At 32.1% G+C, this 22,176-nt stretch overlaps 2 long non-coding RNA genes across 2 annotated transcripts; both read right to left on the bottom strand.

Annotated features, from left to right (window-relative positions):
- Positions 1 to 28: 28 nt before the first annotated feature.
- On the bottom strand, positions 29 to 12,517 carry LOC133671298 (uncharacterized). The gene is made up of 14 exons (XR_009834273.1): positions 11,960 to 12,517; positions 11,562 to 11,647; positions 11,053 to 11,105; positions 10,860 to 10,969; positions 9,858 to 9,912; positions 9,455 to 9,566; positions 8,684 to 8,722; positions 8,504 to 8,574; positions 8,330 to 8,400; positions 7,286 to 7,521; positions 6,430 to 6,486; positions 6,044 to 6,112; positions 466 to 1,115; positions 29 to 368 (listed from the first exon to the last, which is right to left on the bottom strand). It is a non-coding gene; the product is annotated as an uncharacterized LOC133671298 (long non-coding RNA).
- Positions 12,518 to 19,158: 6,641 nt separating this feature from the next.
- On the bottom strand, positions 19,159 to 21,583 carry LOC133671300 (uncharacterized). Its single transcript, XR_009834275.1, has 2 exons — positions 20,436 to 21,583; positions 19,159 to 19,339 (listed from the first exon to the last, which is right to left on the bottom strand). It is a non-coding gene; the product is annotated as an uncharacterized LOC133671300 (long non-coding RNA).
- Positions 21,584 to 22,176: the final 593 nt, after the last annotated feature.

The raw sequence follows: 22,176 nt of genomic DNA, 5'->3' as shown, positions 1-22,176 counted from the left end.
TCTCTTTGCTACAGTTTGATACCTTGGCTTGGATATGTTCTGAAATTCTCTCTAGCACGTCTTTCACATCAGGCTCAAGCTCAGTCTATTTTTTTATGGCTTATGTTTATCGTTGAAGTAAAGATACATAAATCATAATCTCACATTAAAAACAATAAGTACAACAGAAGACATTTAACCATTAAAATCCAGTACCGTAGTACCTTGTCACTTGCCTCAAGTTCAGCTTGCCGTGTCTGAAGTTCCTCCTGTTTCCTAGTGAGATTTACATGTTGATCTAGTGCCTCCTTGTTTACATGGCTGAACTGTTGAAATGCTCATTGCACCAATGAAGCATTTTATGCAACTCTTTCAAACTCCTCTTATACCTATAAGTTCCAATAAAACAGAGCATGTCATTTTTGAAAAGATGAATGCTTAAGTGGAACCATGTAAACATGACCTATCTCAGTAAGTATCGAGTACATGTGGGGGAAGACCAAAACATCATCTTCTAGGATTTCAGCAAGGATAACGGCTGGAAAATCAGACAGGATAAATTAATTTAAAACATTGATTACAAGCCATAATAGTTTAATAATACATTAAAAGACAAGAACAAAAAACTGAAGCTTAGACTAGTCATTTATCACATAAAGAAACAATAAAGCATATTCACAGTTCAGAGTTGTGTTGTGACTTCAGCATTGAGTCTATCCATCCTCTCAGAAACACCTGGAAGAACAGCTAGTCAAAAAAATATTTTTATAGTGAAATATTAAAATCAAGTTTCTAAAAACAACTCAAAGCACACTTTAGAGTTAGTGTTATGACTTCAGCCAATGAGTTAACATCATTTAGTTCCTTCCCCTACAATTAAGAACCATGTAACATCTCAGATTTAGCAAAGGATATTAGGGCTTCCAAATTTTGTTTTTGTTATTTCAGATTAGTTGTGAAATTAGTCTCTAGCTCTCTGTTTTCTCATTTTAGTCTGTGATGGAAACTGCACAATCATGAGATTTCTTACCTCAATGTGATTTGTTCTACATAATTATGTTCATAAACTTCAACTTTGAGCATCGATAATCATAAAAGCCCCCCCGTCATAACGACTTTCTTCCTTACTTAATCACCTGATCATTAGTAACTTGTTAAGGCATCATAAACATGTAGAAGGATCATCATGTATAAGGCATCATAAACATGTTCTTACCTCAAGAACATGTCGGTCAAATAATTTAAGTTACATACAAATATCATATCAAAGAAAAAGTGTTTTACTTCGCAAATCATATAAATTTCCTAGTAGCATTGTGGTTGGGGTGGACACCAGAAGCGTACATGCAGGTACTTTATAGCTTACATTTATTGTTGGTACCAATCAACCAAAATTATCAAATTAAAACTTTTTCTCAGAACTATCCATCCTTGGATTCCAAAAGCAATAACTACAGAGCTTCTCACACCAAAAACTTTCAACCCAAATTTGCACACCAAGCTAATGAAAACATCAGCAATCAATTAACAAAACACGTAGAGAAATAACCTTCTAGAACAAAATAACACAAGTAATTACTCATGTCCATAAACTTCAACTTTGAGCATCGATAGTCATAAAAACCCCCCGTCATATCAACTTTCTTCCTTACTTAATCACCTGATCATTAGTAACTTGTTAAGGCATCATAAACATGTATAAGAATCATCATGTAAAAAATAACATATAAGATTTTTATCCTAACCATCCACAGTTATGCAGTCCAAACCATTAGTTTGTGGACACATCCAAATCTCAACAGATTACAGCGTAGGTAAATACTTAGGAGAATAAGAAGAATAATCAACGATATATGCATGCAGACCATTACAGGAGTCATATCAACTTCATCAACAATTTAGCTCATGCAAATTTTCAAAAAGCACACACATTTATAGACAAGTCCTTGGGTATAAACAATGCTCCACTAGCATTCAAGAACATGCCAGTCAAATAATTTAAGTTACTTACAAATATCACATCAAGTAAAAAGTGTTTTGCTTCGCAGATCATATAAATTTCCTAGTAGCATTGTGGTTGGGGGTGCACACCAGAAACGTATATGCAGGTACTTTATAACGTACTTTTATTGTTGGTACCACTCAACCACAATTATCAAATAAAAACTCTCACAACTATCCATTCTTGGATTCCAAAAGCAATCACTACAAAGCTTCTCATGCCAAAAACTTTCAACCCAAATTTGCACACCAAGCTAATGAAAACATCAACAATCAATTAACAAAACATGTTGAGAAATGACCATCTGGAACAAAATAGCATAAGTAATTACTCAGTTTTCACTTGTGTAGACCAACATACAAATTATTAACAACTCGACTCGAACCAATGTTTTTGTTGGATCTCCTATTTCAGTTAGAACAAGCACGGTGGAGAACTAACCTGCGCTAGTCGTGGGGAAAAATTGGGAGAAAACTTCAACTTTTTTAATAAAGGGACCACATCAGAACCATGTGGATAGATAAGTTACACGAGGAGACTTGTATACAAATTATGAACAGCAAAACTTGAATCAATGTTTCTACTAGATCAATACTATTTCAATTAGATCAAGCATGGTGGACTATCCTATGCAAATACTGGGGTAAAATTGGGAGAAACTTCAACTTTTTTAATAAAGGTACCACATCAAAACCATATAGATAAGTTACACACGGATACTTTATCCTTACCTGTTTAGTGGGATAAAAGTGGCTTGTCCCCATTTCAAAGCATTAAGGTGCATAATTATCTGAGTACATCATTCAAACGATAAAGTGACCATGGCAGAAGGTCAAGAAACTGCTACTGATTATGCCATATCGTCTAGCAGATTGGGAACACAACTCTAAGAGAGAATACTTAACACAATCTAATAGACTAGGTAAATTACTTGCGAGATGTCACGGGTTGTTATAGGAATGATGCAAGAAGTCAAGTGAGGATTACTTGAACTAATCTAAGAAGCCGAGCAGACAAAGAACCTAGTATAAATGGTTAAAGAAAAATCTACAGTGTTTAGGTCAAAATGTGCAACCATATGGAGAAGCTTTCTATTAAGATGTCTTAACAATTGAAAAGGCTAGAGCACACAACATTCAGATCAATAATCATGGTTGCTATCCGAGTACATAAGTGACTAAAAGTGTTGTAACAAACTGAGCTATGAGGAATAGAAGCAGAAGAGCTGAATGGGGTTACTACAGGTAAACAGTGGTGGAACGGTACGAATGGCACTCAGGTCACCAGCTGATCCCAAACTCATCATTTGGCCTTAACTACTCAAATGCACTCAGGTCATATATTCTCTCAAGATAAAAATCAAATAAATCAATGGTTGCATGTAGAAAGTGACTCAATGAAAATGTAAATGAAACAACACAATTGTGCAGAAATCATCCATCATAAAGGCATCTCTTATAGAAATTAACTAGTTACATGACCCGCGCGATGCCGCGGGTCAATGGTTTTTGCATAAAAAATATCAAAAAAAATTAAGATCTAAAAGTATTAGGTCTTTTTGCAAAGGTATACCCAAGAGTCTTGGGCGTGGCTGCAACGCCTGACCCAAGACAAATATTTATAATATTAATAATAACATTAAACTTGCATGACCCAAGTTTAAGTGGGTCTGACTGCAATACCAGACCCAATAGTCTTGGATGTGGGTCTGGCTGTTCGTGTCATAAAAGTGTGATAATTAAATAGATTAATTAAAAAGAAAAAAAACAAAGAAAAAAAACAAAAATGAAGAAAAAAATTAATGAAGAAAAAGAAAAAAATCTGAATTAACAGGGTTAACCCTTCAAACCAGGTTAACCCGTCAAACCTTGGATTCGTGTCGTAAAAGTTTGATAACTAAATAGAAAAAAAAATTGACGAGGTAACTCGTCAAACCCGGGATCCGTGTCATGAAAGTTTGATAACTAAATAGAAAAAAATTGAACATTAACAAACTAAACTAAATGAAAAAAATTAACTAAAAAGGAAAAAAACAAACAAAAAAGCATCAGCCTTTTCACTGTGGACTCCAGTGTGCACTCCATAGTTAAAGGCATAAAAACAGCAAAAAAACAAAAAGAAAAAATAAAAGCATCGGTCGATAACTAAATAGAAAAAATTTTAATATTGATAAACTAAATTAAATAAAAAAATATTAAATAAAAAGAAACAATCCACAAGAAAAAAAACTTATAAGAAGAAAAAAACTAATGAAGAAAGAGAAACAAATCTAAATTAACTGGGTTAACCCGTGAAACCTGAAATCCGTGTCATGAAAGTCTGATAAATAAATAGAGAAAAAATTAATATCAACAAACTAAATAAAAAAATTAATTAAAAAGAAAAAAAAAGCATCAGCCTTTTTTCACCGTGGGCTGCACTGTGCAGTCTACAGTGAAAGAATAAAAAAAAGCAAAAAAAAAAACTAAAGGCTTCAGCCTTTTCATTGTGGACTGCATACAATATTAAAAGATGAAATCAAAAGAACAAAACTAATGAGGAAAAAGAAAAAAAATCCGATTCAACCGGGTTAACGTGTCAAACCTGGAATTCGTGTCATGAAAGTGTAATAACTAAATAGAAAAAAAAAATTATTATTAATGAAATAAATTAAAAAGGAAGATTAATTAAAAAGGAAAAAAGCAAAGAAAAAAAACATACAGGAAGAAAAAAACTAACGAAGAAAAATAAAAAAAATCTGAATAAATTGGGTTAACCCGTCAAACCTGAAATCTATGTCATGAAAGTCTGATAATTAAATAGAAAATATTTAATATTAACAAACTAAATAAAAAAAAGATGAGGAAAAATAAAAAAATCTGAATCAACCGGGTTAACCCGCCAAATCAGGTTAACCTGTCAAACCTCAAATTCATGTCATGAAAGTGTTATAACTAAATATAAAAAGATTTATTATTAATGAAAAAAATTAAAAAAAGATTAATTAAAAAGGAAAAAGCAAAGAGAAAAAAAACATACAAGAAGAAAAAAACTAATAAAAAAAAATTAAAAAAAAACTGAATAAACTGGATTAACCCGTCAAACCCGGGATCCGTGTCATGAAAATCTGATAACTAAATAAAAATAATTAACATTAACAAACTAAATTAAACAAAAAAAGTTCATCAAAAGAAAAAACCACAAAGAAAAAAGCAAAAAAAAAAAAAACCATAGACATGGAAAACGAAAAAAAAAACCAAAAAAAATAAAAACAGAAAAAGAAGAAAGAAAAAGAAGAAGACTGCTCAGTGTTTCACTATGGACTTCCACAGTGAAACACTGAGCAGTTTTAGTTTATTGTTAATTCATCTGACAAGGCAGATAGGGAACCCATTCAACCCACCATGCATATTTAAGTAGCAAAACAGTCATTGCATGAACAGAATGGAAACCAGTTTTGTTAAAAATAAAGGCAGTCACCAAATCAATCATATTCTCAACTGCTTTCTCCAGTAGGTGTAGTCAAGTTGCAGCAGCAACAATTTTATCCTGATTGAATAATGCTCATAATCCTTACCAGCATCCATTACAGAAACGCTAATAAAGGTATTGCACAGTCACAGTATGTAGAGAGACATCAAAATTTAAAAACAAACTATCATTGCTAGCAAAACACGTAACAGCCTTATTGGCAGCCTAGGAAAGCACGAAAAAGATCTGGGAAAAAATTATGAGCAGCAGCATTTGTTAACACAACACATGAGCATAAAGGGCAAATATGTGAATGATGTGCATCACTATTGATAAAACTAATGTTCATAATCCTTACCAGCACCCATTAAAGAAATGCTAATAAGAGCATCGCACAGTCACAGTATAAAGAGACATCAAAAGTCTAAAAACAAACTATCATTGCCAGCAAAACATGTAACAGCCTTATTAGCAAGAGCAATATTATGGCCACACAAAGAGTGTGTCTTGAGTTATGTTTCATGCGTGTTCTTGTTTCATCATCTTAGAAAAAAAAATGAAAAGTTATATGGAAGTCATAATAAACATAATCATGGATGCTAAGGCCCTTACTATTTATGCTAAGAGAAAAGCTTATGCAATAGGTGTCTCACAGTAAGTTAAAGCTTCCATCCATTTTACCTAAGAAAAGCATCATAAGAAAATTTTTAAGGTCAGTCAAACTCCAAGTATTTAAAGGTAACAAAGTACCCAAAAGAGACGTATTAAAAATATTTAACATGAACGTATGGTATGACTGGTCTATTGTATTCTTGAGAGGAGTTACATCTTGTTGTGTGGATTAAATATTCTATGCACTTTCAACATTTGGCGAAACTAACTGAGGATACCTTAATTATTCATATTAAGAATGTGGTTGATAGAGTAAGTCTAGGAGTACAACATAAATGTTTGGCAACAAAATAGAGCTATGCTGCACAACAAGATAATATATATACCTTTCCCCATCACTATTGGTCAGTACATAACCCCTCAAATTAGCAGCCATCGACAGTCTAGACAACACGAAATCAATTAGTTAGAGATCAAATCATGACAGAATCATAACTTAGGATCATTGAATGACTCGAAACTTATCAAAAGGTGAGTTAACAACATGATTAATACTAAGGGTGGCAGAAAGATAAATCTACACAAGCCCAAAGCAGCTTTAAGGACCTCCTTTACCCAACGAATCTAATGCTTGAATGAAATGGGAGATTCAATGATCAGCAACGTAAAACCATTTTTCCTTCTCATAGTTATCAACCAGTACAAGGGTATAAAATTAGATTTACTTCTAATAAATCTACACAAGACCAAAGCAGCTTCTTGGACCTCATCTGCCCAGCAAATCTATTGCTTGAATGAAATGGGATGTTCAGTGACTAAAAATTTAAAAACATTTTTATTTCTCATAGCTATCAGCCAATGTGAGGGCAGAAAATTGGTAGAAAATTTCATGTATGTTTCTATATTTTATGTTTGTTTCTATTTCTAATCTAGCAATATATCACAAAAACATTTTAATTTTTCTATCTATCAATAGCATATTTTTAATGCCAAGCAGAAAGAGCACTTAATTGAATCTTTGTGCTTAACCTTTTATCTGCAGAGCAACCATAGATCCCATAGCATTTTTAATCGCAGGAAAAAATAGCTTGTTTTAAATGTAAATTCACTTGGAAATTTTCCATGCTTGTAACAACATTGCTGAAATCATGGATACACCATGTTATAAGACCATCATCAGAACTTAAAAGCTAATCTTTCCAACACCATCATCAAATAAGGTGCAGCTTTAAGATGACTAACCTGGATGTGATCTTTTGCCACAGAAAGCTTGAGTTCTTCAACGTCTTTTCCATCATGATCGTCATTAGGGTACAGAAGAATCAATTACCATTTAAGAGAGTTGTTGTAGCCATAAATATACAGGAATGAAAGATTGTAAAGTATTGCACCTTTACAAACCAAAAGCACATTCAACCAATTAAGCACTTCCAGAAAAGATGCTTAAAAAACAACTTTTAAGGAAAAACAACGATCACCTAATAAAAGAAAAAACAAGCAATTATTTCTAAGATTATCCAATCAAACATCAGAAGGATGAGGTAGGTTTGGTATATATGAATACAATAGATCTTTCATGCCAAATGAGGCATCTATAAGAGATTAACACAGAGATGTGCATCGTAGATTGTAAAAGATGTGGTGAGCGATCGAAAGATGACAGAATACACGCCGACTACAAATCCACACCAACACAACAAAGAAAATAAAAATATTCATGAACAACCAATATGGAAGCATAAAAATAAATCTTTTTTGGATGAACAACCAAAACAGTAATGAAATAAGTAGCCAATTATAAACAGCCTAATAAAAAAATTAATCAAAATGGTTGATCTATGTGATAAAAATATTCACAAAGTGTCATGTGCACTTTCGAATAAGAAAAGAGTAATCAGGTTTCCTTTCACCTTTTGAGGGTTGGGAGGGATGAAGAAAATAGAGAGAGAGAAATTGTACAGAGCACCTCTTACAAGGTTTCCAATTTCATGCATGGATGGAAGGATAATGGCAGAATCTTAGATTGCTATCCCAATCGATGGTGGCCATAGTTTGACTTTCTGAACTACTCAAAGAAAATTATGCCTCGCGACAGAACAACTAATTCAAAAGAAATTCTGGAGCATAGTGGGAGAAGATTTGTAAAGATAAAAATAAGCTTATATGTTAGAAGAAGAAAAAAACGAATATAAAAATCAGGATCCTTCTCCTTTCGTAATAAGATGTGGACCATTATTTACACTTCATACCTCAGAAAAGAAAAGGAAGTAGGTTATGAAGTATTACCGAGATGCCATTGTCAGAATTATCAACACAATATCAATGAAAGCAGATAAAACTTGATGTCCTGCACCTCCCTGTTAAATAACAGCAATCATTAGAATACAAACTTAAAAAGGTGACATTGGAAATACCTCAATCTCATAGATCGGAAATGAGATAGTGTATGATGAAACATACATCGAGTAGTTAATGCTTGTCATAATTGCATAGGTTGTGGAAGAGATCACTCAATACAAAACGAATGGCTACTAAAGAAACATATTGTAAGCTCATAACAAAATTTTGATATCAATTAACTCCAATAAAAGTTTATTGAAAGGACACCAACAAAAATAAATCAAGGACATGATCACTCACAATGAAAAAAAATATTCTTGTCAGGTCTGTTATCTCCAACTGCAGAAGACAGTTGTAAGAGAAAGCAAAGGGTAGCCCACTTAAAATGGATCAAGCCAAAGTCAAATAAATTGACGAAACAAAGAAAGCACAAAAAAAATTAATAAATTAACCAAGATCCAATCAATTCCTGAAACAAGGAACTACAATAAAGAAATGCATCCCCCATCCCCGTCTTGATCCTCGCTCCCCCACTTTTAACTCCCATAAGGTGCTCTTTTCAGCCTCCCAACATCTTTGAACATATAACTCTCTATACAGTGTTAATATTTCCAGAATTTCATGATTTCAAAAGGATTACACACAAACACATGTATGATGACAAAGTGATGATATACATATTAAATGACCATACTTTTAATAAATGACAGATTTATGGAACTACCATGCTTTCTCGGCATGAATCTCGGTGCGCTAGATTACATGATGGACAATTTCTTACAGAAGATGCAGGAATTATACATTTCATGGGAAGTAGTTTCTGATACAGTTACATTTCTCTAGTAGTTTCCGATGACTTTGTACACTCTTTACTTCTTTAAGTATGTAAGATATGGATCTTGAGCAATGGTTAAAACATCTGGTCTCTCTGCTTGGTTATAGGTCAGACATTGACAAATCAAATCATGTAATCCATCAGATGCACGTACAAAAATCATCATCCACTGTTGCTGTGAGAATAAGACCTAAGAGAATATGCTGTGAAAACTACCAGACTCAAATCAAACTCACCTTCGCCTCATTTGAGATAATAGGCTTCGTAGGGAATTCAACCCTGCAAGCTTTTATAATTGTGTCTTCGCGTAGTATTCGTTCTTGAGTTTGGTCATGCCCAAAAGGGCGTCTGCCAAAGAGCATTTGGTAAAACAGAACTCCAATTGACTAAACATCAACTTGTATCCCAAGAAAGGCATTTTAAAGAAGGTTAAATAGATGAAGCTTAAGCAGTCAATTATATACGGTGATAACCAACTCTTTGGAATTCTCATGGAGACTCAATCATTGAACAGCAGGTGAGCAACGAGTCAGAGGACCATGAATCCCAAAAAATAAGGGACATTCTCATTTCAGTAAATGCATTTTATTCTCTTGGCTATGGTTGTGACTGAATGTCCTTAATGGGGAGAAAATATACCTTCAATGATATTAAAGGGGTCTTGCTGAGCTCAAAGCATGCTGGTGGAAAATACCTAAAATTACAAAAGAAAACGGAATCAGAATTTTGCCCATATAGCTAAACTAGAGAAGATTTATCGAGAGTAGGAAATATTTGTCTAGGAAACTGCAAGTGCATTTATTTCTTGAAGCAAAAGATCAAACATTTACAACATCCAAAATCACAGATGACAAACTTCAGTGTTACTTGCCAATAAGTTCCAGCTCCCTGAGATGTAAGTTCCATTCCCTAGGACCCAACATCTTTGAGATCAGAGCCAAAAGCCTTTAAGATCAGCACCAAATCCCCCAAAAACAGCAAGCCAAAACCAAGACAAAAGGAAAGAAAAAGAAGGCTGATAAGTCACGCCATCATTGCAAGGCAAATAAAGACACAAAAGCAATCCCACCTTACCCTAACAACTCAGTTCTTGGTGGCTTCGATGGAGAAAGAGAAGAGGAGTGCAGGAAAACAAGGAGAGAGAGACACAAAAAATTCACATAAACAAAGGAGAAGATGAGCTTAACCCAATAGCTAGCAGCCCCAATCCCAGCCCCAGCAAATGAAACCCAAACCAAAAAACATAATGTCCTATGCCGAATGAAGGGAAATTAACACAAGAAAAAAAATATAAGCATGCTCCTTGCCCAAGCCCACCAACATAAGCTGAATAGAAGGGGGGGAAAGCCAGCCAAAAAGAGCTGAGCAAGAGGTAAAAAAGCCAGCCAAGAAGCAGTTTGCATTGTTCCATTGAATAGGAAGTTGTCAAGATATACATTGGATTCACCAATCCTTTTACTTTTTTTGTTATTTCTTCAACGCATCATGCATGTTATACAATCCAAAACTTGCAGCCTGGATTATCTAATTTGGTGGTCTTTTTTATCAATATCTTTTATCTCTACTTTTATCACTCACAAAGAACACCAAGAGAGATCGTTCAAGCACATTCAGGACAAGCTTAAAAAGATGTGAGTATACCCGATAACACCCACACTACCAAGTCTTAAGGAATCTTGGTGAACTTTAATCCTGGCTTGTCTCTATTCTTTTGAAACAGATATCAGCAGATCCGATATGATTTTGGTTCTCTGCATCAAGAAGAAGACGAGCATTAGATATGGTCACAAATCTGCTAATGAAAAACTTGTTACACTGCTGAATGAGTGGATACCCTGCCTATTGTTGGTTGCACAATGAAGAGAACTAAGCAAGCAGGTTAAATGCCTGAAAAAAAAAATGCCAGTATCAAGATTCCAGCTAAAGCCATATGCAAATGCTATTAACTGACAAGTTGAAATCAAGTAAATCAACAGGCCCAGAACTCTTCACCGATGACATGCAAGAACGCATGCCTTAAATGCCATTGCCTTCAAGCTAAAACAAAGTTAAATGTTTTGTTCTTTCCAAGTTTCATCAACTCTATAAGCTTCCTGCACCATTTATACATTCCTTTATTGGGAGGCCATATTTAATCTCCTCCTCAACATTACATTTCCCACTTTAGAATATCCAATTATTAGTAAGGGTGCAAAATAAGAGACACCAAAAACTCAACCCTTTTGCTAAGTATCATATGGCATCATAGCATGCAATGAAACTTGAAACATTTGGGTAATTTTATTGCCATATACTACTTAATGAGAAAGTGACTCAATGAAAATGTTAATGAACCAACATTACCTGCTTTATATACATCCTGAAATTACAGAATCATCCGCCTTCTATCAAAGAGATTAAAGAGCAGCACCATTAGCGGAGTTTTCTTACTGTTAGAGACAGAAAAAAAAAATAATTTAAATTTTCAAAATAAAAAAAAAAGGGATTAGCATGCCTATCTCTGTACGATCCAAAATCTGAAATTATTCCATGCTTTTTTAAGCAGGAAATTAAAAATAAATAAATAACAGTTTCCAAGATTAAAAAATAAATGCTTAAAAAAACTAACTGCTAACTAGGGTTTCAACTTCCAGAAATTTACAGAATATACAAAAATCGGAGTCTCAAACCCTAAGTTCTAAGTAACAAATACAGGCACTAAAACCACGGCGTGGCGGAGCAAGATTAGCAAGAAAACTTACGAAATTGTCACTCCATCGACTAGAAAGGGGTTTGGCTTGAAGAAGAAGAAGATGAGGAGGACTGGGTTTGAGCGGGCGAGCGGGCGAGTTAATGGTTTAGGTGTTGGGTGGGTGCGCAGGTTAAGGCCGTTGAGCAGAGTGCTCCAGCGGTGTGTTTTAGCGCTGGGCTTGCGGTGTGTCTCTATCAGATGCTTTGACATGTCTTCCTCTTCCACTAAGTTCTTGACCGTTGTCGCTGCATAATATGATCCAAGAAATCCTTCCTCTTCGCTACATACTTCTACTTTGTCTCCACCGTGGAACTCCAGTGTTGTTACAGAATTTAACAGGCAAAGAAAAGAGGAACTTGAAAGATCAAGGAATTATTTCGTGTACTGTAAATCAAAATCAATGAAGTGGAAGTGTAACAGACGGGTTGTTTTTTAACGTTACTATTTTCCTGCAGGGAAAAGGATTGTGATGTCGATTTGATATTTCTAGGCTGTTAACGGATAGTTTTCTTTCTTGTTCCTCGAGTACTAATGGGATCCCCATGAATCTAACACCCGTATTATTATAATATGTGATAAAAATATTTTCATTTTAATACACGGGTCTTCTTTTCATGTCATTTTGAAGGAAAAAGTTTTACTCATAGTTATTAAATTTAATTTGAGATTCATGTCGATAGAAATAAATTTATAAATCAATAAATCAATTTAAGTTTATAATAAAATGATATTATTTTAATAAAAAATTAAAAATAAAATTCATTGAAATTTATAATATTAGCATATCTCATTTTAGTGTTCATATATATTCAAAAAAAAAAAACCCTATATAGATTAGATTTGAGCTGATTTTTTGAATGATGTTAGGTTTGATAACTATGATTTTAAATAAGAGATTACTCAGGTAATGTCATGAGAATTTATATGCTTTAAGGATTGAATTGATAATTGAAATTTGTTTTATAAAATATTTATTTCTTAATAATGTGTATATTAATTCATTAAAGAAAAATAGCAGATAAATTATTATAGTTTAATTTAAACGATTGATCTCCGAGGAAAACTTCTCTTGAAAAACTTCTTAGGTATGGATGGTTATTGAATTATTTATCTCATGATTTGCTATCATTTTTTTTATAAGAAAATTCAAGAACATTATAATTCTGATTTACTTTCTTATTGAATATTCTATACCAATGGTGTTGTTTCTGACTAAATATCATCATCATCACATTTTTTTGTTGTTATTGATATCCACAACCATTATGCCCCCTAATGTTTCAAGATTCCTCAACCTCTACACGAAGGAGATGATTCTAGATTGCCGTCGTGCAACGTTACTAGGGGAGTTAATTTTTTTTAATAAACAATATTAGAGATAATTAAGAATTTTGACAATCAAGTTAAGTTTTGATTGATTTAATATCACAATAAAAAATGAGGTAACAAAAAAATTAATATATAAAAATATTAAAGACATTCAATGTAATTAAAAAAATAATTACGATTTTAAAAAGGTTAAATAAGCTAAAAACTAACTTAAAAGGGGTTTCAATTGAAAAAAAAAAATTAAAAAATATTTTATTAAAATATATAAAAAAGGTAATAGTTGAAAAAAAACAAAAAAAAAAGTAATTACAAAAAGGAAAAACGATCTGAAAACATAAAAAAAATTTTAAAAAAAAACAATTTTAAAATTTAAGGGAACGCGGTGTCCCAAACATGCTTTTAATGGATGTGGTCTTCACTTTTAATAATGTCTAAAAAAGTAGATTGAATCTCATAAAAACTTCTTAACGTGATTAATTTTGAGTTTTTGAATTGATTATAATGTGTTTTGTTGTTAGAAATAGGGGTATAAAGGTTGATAAAATAATTTTTTTATATATTTTTAAGTGAAAAAAAAAGTTAAGATTTGGGTTTTTAGATCTAAAATATTGTTCAGATAATATTACTGAACAATATTATCAGATCACCAAAACAAAACTATTGTCCAAATAATTTACAAAAAAAAATGGCAAACAAACCAACCTTTAAAGATAAGAAAAAGAATTGGCGGTGTTATCTAATTATGCTATCATTTTCATATATGAAAATGTTGTTTCTATATGATTTTTTTCAAACTTATTATATATTTACATTAAAATAATTTATTTATTTATTTATTTTATTTAAACTTGCTTTTAAAATTATGAGAATTTTTTATAAAACAAGTTTTGATAAAAATATTAAAAATAATGCATTAATAAGGAAAAAAGTTTTTAACTAAACAAATACTTTTTTATCCTTATTTTAAGTCGTTTAATTTTTTTTTGAATATTAATTTTGATCACTTTTAATTTTTATAAAATAAATATAGCTGAATAAAGATATGTTTTGAAAAACATGTGTTAATAAAAAAAAATAATTTATACTAATAAATATAGCTGAATAAACATGTGTTATTAGAGATAATTAAAAATTTTGACAATCAAGTTAAATTTTGATTAATTTAATATCACAATAAAAAAATGAGATAACAACAAAAAATAAAAAAATAATTTTAAAGACATTCAATGTAATTAAAAAAAATAGTTACGATTTAAAAAAGATTAAATAATCTAAAAACTAACATAAGAGGGGTATTAATTAAAAAACAAAATTAAAACATATTTTATAAAAAGATATATAAAAGGTATTAGTTGAAAAAAAACATCAAGAAAGGAAAATCCCAGGCGCATGGGCCTTTAAGCCCAAGCCAGCGCGCTTGGGCCTGCTATTGTTTTCAGGTCATCTGTTCTTTTTCTTAAAAAAAAAAAAAGAATTGACAGATGACACATCGCTCGTTATGGTAGACGACATGTTATTTGTTAGCCCAAAATCCAACAACTATTTTGATAGCTGGAAATTTGGGTTTATGGGTTTGTTTTACCAAACAAAACTTGTTTTGCAACCATTTCAACCACAAAACACCGTACAAACATCTTTAAAACATCAAGAAAACCAACCTATCAACCTAATTAAAAAAAGGTCCAAACCACTAAAACAAACTGGAAAAAATATTGCATCATTAACCTAGATCTAGTTTTTAGGTTATATTGAGGCTTAAAACAACCACTATAAAACTCTCCTCACCTTGTGAAACTCGTTGACATCAATTTTAATATTTTTTGTGGTTGGGATCGTTGCTAACGAAGATCTCTTTCTTTCTTTCTCTCTCTTATAGAATCTAACGACTCCTCTCTCCCCTCCAATGAAAAAATTGCTGAAAAAAAAGAAAATAATTTTTCATACCAAGATGTATTTTTAAAAAAATTAAAGGGACCATGTAAACCCTCGTAAATAAATAAATAAATAAAAACAAACATAGGATCGAAGTAATGAGGTCTCAATGAGTAATGAAGATTCGGTATGAAATAAATGAATAAATAGTAGGAATGATAATAAATGTGTCATGTGAGAGAGAGAATGATCTCCATAAATAAATTTAAAGGTATCGTTGAAGTTGAAATGAAAGTCATGATTTTTAGTTTAAAACTCGTAACGTTGGTGAAACCAGTGACGAGTTTCATTGGATAAAAGAATAAGAAAAATGAGAAGATATGTAAACCCGGATAAAAAAAACTTATTTCGACAAATTAGTGATAAATGTGGTAATATTGAATTTATAGAGATAAATAAAGGGGAAATGTCACGAGAATCTAAGTAAATAAAATAATGCATGAAATGTGTGTTAATGGGAAAAAAATGAAGATGTAGAATAAGCATGTACAATGAATGATGTGTTGTTGAGGTTTTACATGATTATGATATGATTGAGAAATGAGTATAACTATACAGGATGATTGTCGTTAATTTGGGACCTCTAGATATAAGGGAAACTCTACTGAAATTTCAGAGGGAATTTCAGCAAGTCTCAGATAAGTTCGATGGAAGAAAAAAAATACCCTTTTTTTTTAATTTAAGGCTCAAAGCTCTTGTACGAATGTATTAAATTACAGGGTGTTACAAACCAACCACCTTACAGCAAAAAAAGATTTGGGGGGGGGGGAACAAATTTGAAAGTGTCACCTATGTTAATCACATTTTTTACTTTAGTCCCCTATCTTTTAATTCAACTCTCCCTCAAATAATGAACATGCAATTAGATGCTAATTTGAATTTAAAAGAACTCAATTGTGCAAAGAAATTTTTTTGGGGTGCCAAAGCATTAAATGAAAAATTTTGAAAAACATTACTGCTCCGATCCAAAATGTTTTCAACTACAATGAAAACACCACAAGACTTAATTTTGGTTAATATGCATTAATTTTAAGCTCTTATATTTTCATATGTAAGATTTAATTGTTGGAAACCACTAAATTCCCGGTATTCTTAGCTTAACATGTGAGAATAAGTGCATGTTGTTTTATTCAAAATTTTAGTTTTTTTTATTCAATTTGTTCTCCCTTTTGTCATTGTTATATAATTCACAAAATTAATATTGGTGATTAAGTGCTGATATAAAGCTCATTAAGTGTTTGTTTTTGTAGTGGAACATGCTTTTCAAATGAAAAAAATATCAAATTGATGCATTTTAAGTGTTTTTAATGATTCTAATGTGTTGACACAACAACTAAAAAAAATATGAAAATGTTTTTTGGATACATTTCAATTGAATTACATTAAGAAAGCATGGGAAAATTACAAACCTTTATAGCCTATACAAAACTCCAAGTTAGTCCAATTATGCTTTTGAAAAATTTTAAAATTTTTGACCCCGGCCCGAGTCTGACAGACCTAAGCGCGTGGGTCTAGCTTGGTTGCGAGACCCAAGCGCTTAGGTCTAGATCCAAGCATCATGGGTTTGACAAACACGCCTGATTTGACAAACAACAAACAAAGAGGACAATTGTGCACGTTAGTTATTAGGAGAGAGAAAAGAAAGAAAAAACACAAACAATCGATCACCGGCGGCAACCCAACTAGTATCTGTCTACACACGCCACACCACGTGGAAGAGGGCACGACTGCACATCTAGTGAGACGGTGGATGGCCAGATTTGGCCACCGGGAGGCATAACACGCACCTTTTTAATAGCGCAAGTGCCACCCTTTCCCCGAGAAAGAAAAAGGAGGCCAAAGAAATATCTTGCAAAAAGATGAGAAATTGAAAGTGAAACTATTATTACAATCCACAAAAAAAAATCTCTTAATCTACAGTGATTTCCCCACACCATTTAACTTTTAATATAATAGTCACTATTTAAAAAAGATTAAATAAGCCAAAACAAAATAACATAAGAGGGGTATTAATTAAAAAACAAACTTAAAAAATATTTTAAAAAGACAAAAAAGATATTAATTGAAAAAAACAAAGAAAATTACCAAGAAAGGAAAAACTTAAGCGCATGAGCCTTGAAGCCCAGATACGTGCTCTTGGGCTTGCCATTTTTTTTCCAGGTCATCTGTATTTTTTTTTGAAAAAGAAAGAATTGGCAGACAACATGTCACTCGTTGTGGCAGAGGGCGTGTTGCGTGTCAGCTCAAAATTCAACCACTATTATGGTGGCTAAAAAAATCAGGTTTGCGAGTTTTTTTACCAAAAAACTCATTTTTCACCAAAACACCTATTTTTCAACCATTTCAACCACAAAACACCCTTAAAACACCAAGAAACCAACCTATCAACCTAATAAACCCAAAAAGGTCTAGACCTCTAAAAAAACCATAAAAAATATTGCATCTTGGACCTAGATTTGATTTTTTTTAAGCTACATTAAGACTTAATACACCACTGTAAGAACACCCTTAAAACACCAAGAAACCAACCTATCAACCTAATAAACCCAAAAAGGTCTAGACCTCTAAAAAAAACCATAAAAAATATTGCATCTTGGACCTAGATCTGATTTTTTTAAGCTACATTAAGACTTAATACACCACTGTAAGACTTCCCTCACCTAGTGAACCAGTTTAACCTTGATGTTAGATTCTAGAGGTGTTTAAATCATTGGCCCGCATGCATAACACAGGTCAAATCATATTTTTTTAATGCAAAAAAATGGATAGACATTGCTAATGTGTTTTCTAGTACAAAAAGATTTAAACTACACGAGGGTTTGTATGAGGAAAAAATAATTATTTTTTCTATTTGCTACTAACATTTATTTCGGGTATAAACAATGTCTTTAAAAAGTGTTCAACAAAGAAGAAAAGAATTGTGGAGGAAAGACATGATAGAATGGAAGCTATTATGGAAGTGTTAATGGATAAGTTTGATAAAATGATTAGTGATTAGTAGACAAGGAGTTCCTAGTTGTAAGGAAAAGAAAGTTGAAATGCCTACCATTAGGGCTACAATGAATGATGAGAGTGTGGGCGATAATTATGAAGAAAAGAAATAGAAGTTCTTAAAGCCTGATGATTAGAAAGTTGCTATGAAATTGGTAAAGAAGCAACAAAGAGAGAACCCCTTTCATACTGGATGTCATATTAGTAATAAGATATGTAATATGATTATTGATAGTGAAAGTTGTACTAACGTTGCGAGTACTATTCTTATTAAAAAATTGGATTTGAACATTATTGAGAATGACAGACCTTATAAGCTTCGATGATTGAATGAATGTGGTGAAGTTATGATTATTAAATAGGTTTTGATTACTTTTTCAATTGGAAAGTATAAGGATGAGGTTTTGTGTGATGCGGTTCTCATGTATGCTAGTCATTTATTATTAGGGAGACCTTGATAATTTGACAGAAAGGCAAAGCATGATGGATTTAAAAATAAGTATTCTCTTGAGAAGGATGAAAGGGCATACACACTTGCATCATTGTCACCTAGACATGTTTATGAAGACCAATTAAAGCTGAAAAGAGAAAGCAAAACCGAGGAGACAAATAAACCATATGAGGTAATGTGTAACAACCTCAAAAGTTCAATCAATATATTCATTTAACTTCCACATAAAGGGTAAATGGAGCAAAAAAATTTTTTTGAGGTCCCAAGTTATCGACAATTTATCCTACACATAATTATAATCGCATCCCACCCATAATAACATCTATAATTGGTATAAATCAATCATTTAATTCATTCGAGAATATACTCAGGACAAATCTTCATTCTCAATCTCCATCTCATATCACATACATAAGTTAGTAATTAAGAGAACCATCCAAGCACTGAAATTTCATATACAAGCACAACACAGTTTAGCATTTTGAACATAAGCTAGTACACTATAATTTCCCAAGCATAGATTAATACATTAATATTCCAAAAACAAAATAATATAAGGAGTATATTATTCTATTCAGGTTACATGTTTACTGCATAATAAAATTACATGAAAAATCCCCAAGTTCCTAACTTATACAAAAAGGGAGAAGGAACCTAAATTCTACTCCTGACAAGAATGGAAGGGACCTGCAAAACATAAATTTTCCATATAATTAAAAATAACTAAAATACAAACAATTCATGGAAGAAAATTTATACAGCACATCTACCTACTTAAGTCATATGCAATTCAATATACCACCACCAACCCCTTTTGAGGATTATCCAATTTATTTCCTTTAACTACTTCTCCCCACGTTAGAAAGACTACTACCGACACTAATGACCTCCATTGGTGTCTTAGTTGCCCATCTTGTGGTCAACTAATAATATTCATAAAAATGCCGACACTAACATGACCGTTGATGTCATTAACTATTTTTGGACCGAAATAGTTAATCAATGTTCTATGTTACCTTGGGAGGTCCTTGGGTATGCCAATGTCAAGGATTCTTGATTTATTACTTAAAAGTACATTTTTATCAAGGTTTTATATCATCATTTTGTACTTGAAGTATCAATAACTCCTTAACTAGAGCATGCTTTATAATAACATGTCTAATAATATAAGATACCTTTAAGGAATTAAGGTTAATCCCATGTTTTTCTTGTTTTTAGAAATTCATTCTCAATCTTTTGATATCTTGTACCTTTTTTGTACCATTTCTTAGTCTTGAGCATGTTTTTGAATTGTACCCCCTTTGAACACACCTACAATCTATATAAAAAAAATTTCTAAGTTGAACACACTTGGACCCTTATCCTAAGATTAAAAAGAGGAAGGTGACATTAAAGGGACTAGGATCTTAAAGCTTGCAAACCAATTCTCAACTAAATGAGAAATTTACTCTCATATATTAGACTACAAAGGGAAACCTGGTAGCCTCATTAGAGTTTCAAGTAACCTATTATGGTTGAACTTGAGCCCATAAAAAAATTCTATTATTGATGACGAAGTTGGGTTAGCTAGATTACCCATTCATATATAGATGAAACTTGAGCTCACAATAACTTATTATGGTTGAACTTGAGCCCACAATAAGCTCACAAAGGATTAAACTGAAAGAATAAGGGAAAGTAACAAACTTGAAAAAAAAAATCTATGATTATATCAAAAAGATTTAAAAAATTAAGGGACTAATTGAGAGAAAGGAGGAAAGTATACGTTAGAAAAACTTGTCACCTTTAGGCAGCGTTTAGGTTGTCCTTTGTGCTTTAATTGGTGGTGTCTTTGATGACGTTGAAATCGTTGAGATGTCCTCTTCCCTATAAGGTGGTGCATGTGGCAATAGGAAATCATGTATGGCTTCGACAACCTATTTTTCTTTTCTTTCTCTTTCTCTTTTTTCTTTCTCATTGCCTCAGTTTGCATGACTAAATTATTCATTTCTCCCTTTCAGATCTCAACGTTTTCCTATTCTTCAATTCTAGTTACTTGACTCTTAATATTTAGAAAAATAAAGAATTCAAATAATATCTTACAAAATTGAGTACCAGCTTAATGCTGGGATATTTTTCAATACTGTGATAATTAAATAAAAGCTAAATTAAAATAAATTATCAACTTTAAATCCTAATAAACATAAAATATAAGGACTAAATTAAAAATAAAAAAAATCAATAACAAGAAAAAGGGCCAAAACATTAAAAAAAAAACGACAAAACACTTTGGATTACTATTATAATCCATAATGTTTTATGGGTACGGGGGAACAGTGTTTTTCCCACACCCTTTAGTTTTAGTTGGAGATAGCATATATAAGCATATTAACCTTGTTGTTAGACTCCAGTGGTGTTTAGATTGTTGTCCCGGTAGCATAGCACATGCCAAATCATTTTTTTTAGTTCAAAAAATGGATAGACGTTGCTAACGTATTTTTTAATAGAAAAATATTTAAACTAAACGAGGATTAACCCGATGTGATTTAATTCACTTGGTAAGTCCAAAGGCAGTTGGAAAACTAGCAAAAACAACAACAAAAATAAATATTCATAAAACCAAGCCCTAATAAAATAGCATGACATTTATATGAGACTATTTTAACTTCATAAAAAGCAAAACAAAATAAATAAATAAATAACCAACATTGAAAAGTGAAATTAAATCAAGAAAAAAACAAAGTATAAAAAAGGGCTTAGACGTGCATGCCTAGGTGGCCTAGCATGCACGTCTAAGCCTTAATAAAAAAAGCTTAGGTGTACAGGCCTACCAAGTTAGGCCCACATGTTTGGGCCTTCAATACTATTATTTTTTAAGGGGCAAAGGGTTATTGGAAAGTTCGAGCAAGGATGTGTTTCACTTAAAAATTATTTTTTAAACCATTTTTCACGTATGCAACATCCTAAAAACCTAAATAAACCCATTTATGCCTTTAAATAACCTAAAAAGGTCCAAAGATGAAAAAAATCAATTTGAAACTCAAAACCTTTTTTATGGTAGATCTACTCTCTCAAGCAATTTGAAGATGAAGTAGAACTCTATTAGAACTTTTCTCATCAAATATAATCTATTTACACCAAGATCGACAACTTTAGTAGTTTGAATCGGTGTTAACCAATTTTCTCTCTCTACGATCAAAATCTAATAACTTTCTCACTCGTAGCTCAAAATAGAGATTGAAAAAAAAAAGAGAAATGAAGTTTTTAATAAAATGAGAATTTTTGAAAAACTAAATGAACTGAAAATGGGTAAGTTGTGAAGTTAGAGGATTAAGGTCAACTTTATGGGTTAATTTTGAAGCGACCACTTTGTTTCTCTATTGTTTTTTAGTTTGGTATCTTGTCTTTCAGCTTTACCCTTGCTTAAAAAATTAGAAGCAACTGGCTTTCAATTTGACCACAAAAGGATCGAGTTGAAGAGAAAAAAGTTTGATGATTGATTTTTTTAAGAAGAAGATGACACTTTAGATTCTTGTAAAAAATAT

The sequence above is a fragment of the Populus nigra genome, chromosome 13 (assembly GCF_951802175.1).
Source record: "Populus nigra chromosome 13, ddPopNigr1.1, whole genome shotgun sequence".
In the NCBI taxonomy this organism is placed as follows: domain Eukaryota; kingdom Viridiplantae; phylum Streptophyta; class Magnoliopsida; order Malpighiales; family Salicaceae; genus Populus; species Populus nigra.
This window is presented reverse-complemented; position numbering and strand designations above follow the sequence as displayed.